Here is a 3,517-nt window from a genome sequence, read left to right as displayed (position 1 = left end):
CAGATGCTTGCATGGGGTAGCTTGACTATGTAAAAGCTCCTGTAATCTTTGTACAAGAGGCTCTCACTCCTTCTCACCTGCGTGGCTGGGGTGACCAGCAACCTTATTATAATACGTTTTTAACAAAAGTGATACATTGATTGATTATTGATTTTGCCTCTCATTATTAGTTAAAGGAATGTTCTTCATGTGAAACGCATTAATAAATGCCCACGTTAATTTCTACTCGCGTCTCATATCCTGTCCTTATATTAGTTGTATAAGTAATACAGTGTATACAACAACTGGCGACGAGGAAGAAACGTTCTCACGTTTATGCTCATTCTCTTCGGCAGAAAGTCTGAGTTAAAAAATAAATAAATTCCGCTGTAGAAAGACGCAGACAAAACGTGGAGCTAGCCAGTCGAGTGATGCTAGCTAGCATTTGATGTCACAGCAACGAGACCCTCGAGGGATAGGAAGTGTTTCGCTGCAGGAGAAAGTGAAGTCAGCGTTAGTTAAAATAAATGTGTCTGGGAGTAAGGGACCGTCTGAAAAGTGTGAGAAAGAAAAATAAACCGAAAATGCCTGCATTGGTTGGAAATATAGGAACATTTGATGAATCTGTGGAACAATGGAGTTCTTACACAGAACGTTTTGAGTACTTTGTGTTGGCAAATGGAATTAAAGCAGAAGTCGTTGTGCCAACATTTGTGACTGTTTATGGGAGGAAAAACATTCAATCTACTGCGCAGCCTAGTAATGCCTGAAAATCCTGGTGATAAATCATATGTTGAAATTGTGGCTACCTTTTTTAAAAGGACATTCTCCCAAACCACTGATAATGGGCAGAGAGATTCAGGTGGTATTAGAGAAATCAAGAGGGGCAATCAATCTCACAGCTTGTGGCTGTATTGAAACAGTTATCTGAACACTGAATTTGGGCGCTCAATGAGTGACATTATACGTGATAGGTTAGTGTGTGACATGCACAGCGAGGTAATTCAGAAACGCCTTTTGACTGAGAGTAACTTAACATTGCAGAGAGCAATAGAAGTGAGTGTGTCAATGGAAATGGCAAATAAAGACGCACAACAGCTAAGTGCATCGACCCAAGTGCATAAGGTGTCTACGGAGTTACAAAAAAAGGCAGGAGGTGAGAAGCCATGCTATCGCTGTGGGAAACCAGGTCGCCAAGCAGAGGAGCGTTGGTGCAAAGACAGACTGCAGAAGTTGTGGGAAAAATGGTCACATCAATCATGTAAAAACAAAAAGAGACAATCAAACAAAAGTACTGACCAAAGGAAAAGCGACTTCAGGAGAGTACAAAAAGAAAGGTCATAAAATGGAGTACACAGAGGATGAACAAAGTGATACCCTGTCTGAAGGGGAAGAATCTTTGCATGTTTTGTCCATTTCAGACAATGGATATGGATACTGGGTGACATCGCTACTGGATGGAACCGCATGGACACTGGACCAGCCATATCTTTGCTGTCTGAGGCTGTATACAAGGAGAAACTACATCACCTCACACTACAGCCCAGAAAGATGATGCTGAAAACATACACCGGAGAGATTGTTCCAGTGAGAGGAAGCGTGATTGTTACAGTGGAGCTCAACAAACAGAAGGTAAAGATATCACTCTACATTGTGAAAGGCAACCATCCAGCATTGCTAGGATGCACATGGCTGGAAAAGATGAAACTAAACTGGCAGGAAATTCACATGGCTGCAAAAGGGGACACAAACCTACAAGGGATATTGAGGAAAGACGGATGTGTTCAAAGGAGAACTTGGCAGTATGAAGGACATAACAGTTAAACTAACCATGAAACCAGACAACAAGCCAAAATGCTTCAAAGCTAGACCTGTCCCATACGCCATAAAACCAAAAGTTGAAATTGAGCTAAACAGACTAGTCGAGAGTGGAGTATTGAATCCAGTGAATGTTTTTGAATGGGCTACACCTGTTCCAGTCATAAACAAAAATGGCTCACTCTGTGGTGATTTCAGTCACAACTAATAGTCTTGACTGCTGAAAAATATCCACTACCCCTCATTGACAACCTTTTCTCTGGTTTAGCTGGAGGACAAAAAAATCAGTAAGATAGGCCTGACATAAGTCTATCTACAGATGCATGTGGACCAAGAGTCACAAGAACTGTTGACCATAGTGACTCACAAAGGACTGTACAGGTACCGGAGGCTTCCTTTTGGAATCACCTCAGCTCCGGCCTTGTTTCAGAGAGCTATGGACCAGATACTGAGCGGGCTCACTGGGGTCCAATGTTACCTCGATGATCTACTCATCACCGGCAAAGACGAGCAGGATCACCTGAGAAACCTGAACGCTACACTACAGAGATTGGAGGATTACGGTTTGAGGGTCCAGAAGGACAAATGCAAGTTTTTCTGATCCTCTGGTGAGTACCTGGGCCACGTCATCGACAGTTCGGGGCTCCACATGGCGCCATCAAAGGTGAAGGCCGTTGCTGAAGCTCCATCCCCACAGAATGTGAGTCAGCTGAGATCATTCTTAGGACTACTGACATACTACGCAAAGTTTGTGCCAAACCTAGCTAACATGTTAAAGCCATTGCATGAACTTTTGAACAAAACCAAGCAGTGGAAGTGGACAGACAGATGTGAGGAGGCCTTCAAGAAAGTGAAAACAGCCTTAGCTCAGTCAGAGGCCCTAACCCACTTCAACCCCAACTTGCCATTACAGTTGTCATGTGATGCATCGCCTTATGGCGTTGGTGCGGTTGTCTCACACATCATTCCATCAGGTGAAGAAAGGCCAATTGGTTTCGCATCACGGACCATAAGTAAAGCCGAGAGCAATTATGTGAAGCACTCGCCATTGTGCTTGGAGTTAAGAAATTTCATCAGTTTCTGTTTGGCCGACGATTCACACTGCTGATGAACCATAGACCCCTCACCTCCATCTTTGGTCCCCACACCAGCATTCCGTCAATTGCAGCCAGCCTTATGCAGCAATGGTCATTATTGTTATCTGCTCACCAGTACGATATCAAGTACAGAAGGTCTGAGCAGCACTGCAATGCAGACGGCCTCTCAAGGCTTCCCTTACTTGTCGCACACACTGAGCAATCCCAGGCTGAAATCTTCTACTTCGAGGAAGTGACGAACGCCCCAGTTACATCTGTTTTTCGAGTCATCATACCACCGCCACTGAGAAGGCAGGTGCTTGAAGAACTTCATTCAGGGCACTGTGGCATGGTACGAATGAAGGAGATTGCACGCAGCTACTTTTGGTGGCCAGGTCTGGACGCAGCTATCGAAGACCAGGTAAAGTCATGTTCTGCATGTCAAAAGATGAGGAACATGCCTCAGCTAGCGCCACTACACCCATAGGACTTCCCAGAGGAGCCTTGGCAGCGAGTCCACAGACTATGCAGGCCCACTGGAGGATCGTATGTTCTTAGTCGTAGTTGACGCACACAGCAAATGGCCAGAGGTCATAGTGATGAAGAGCACCTCAGTGGAGAGAACCATCGAAGAGCTACGGTAA

The 3,517-nt window shown here is 44.7% G+C and overlaps 1 pseudogene; it reads left to right on the top strand.

Moving 5' to 3' along the window:
• Positions 1–1,810: 1,810 nt before the first annotated feature.
• On the top strand, positions 1,811–3,517 carry LOC135505523 (uncharacterized protein K02A2.6-like; annotated as a pseudogene).

Source organism: Oncorhynchus masou, chromosome 19 (genome assembly GCF_036934945.1).
Source record: "Oncorhynchus masou masou isolate Uvic2021 chromosome 19, UVic_Omas_1.1, whole genome shotgun sequence".
In the NCBI taxonomy this organism is placed as follows: Eukaryota; Metazoa; Chordata; class Actinopteri; order Salmoniformes; family Salmonidae; genus Oncorhynchus; species Oncorhynchus masou.
The sequence above is the reverse complement of the archived record's forward strand: the minus strand, read 5'-3'. Positions and strand labels throughout refer to the sequence as shown.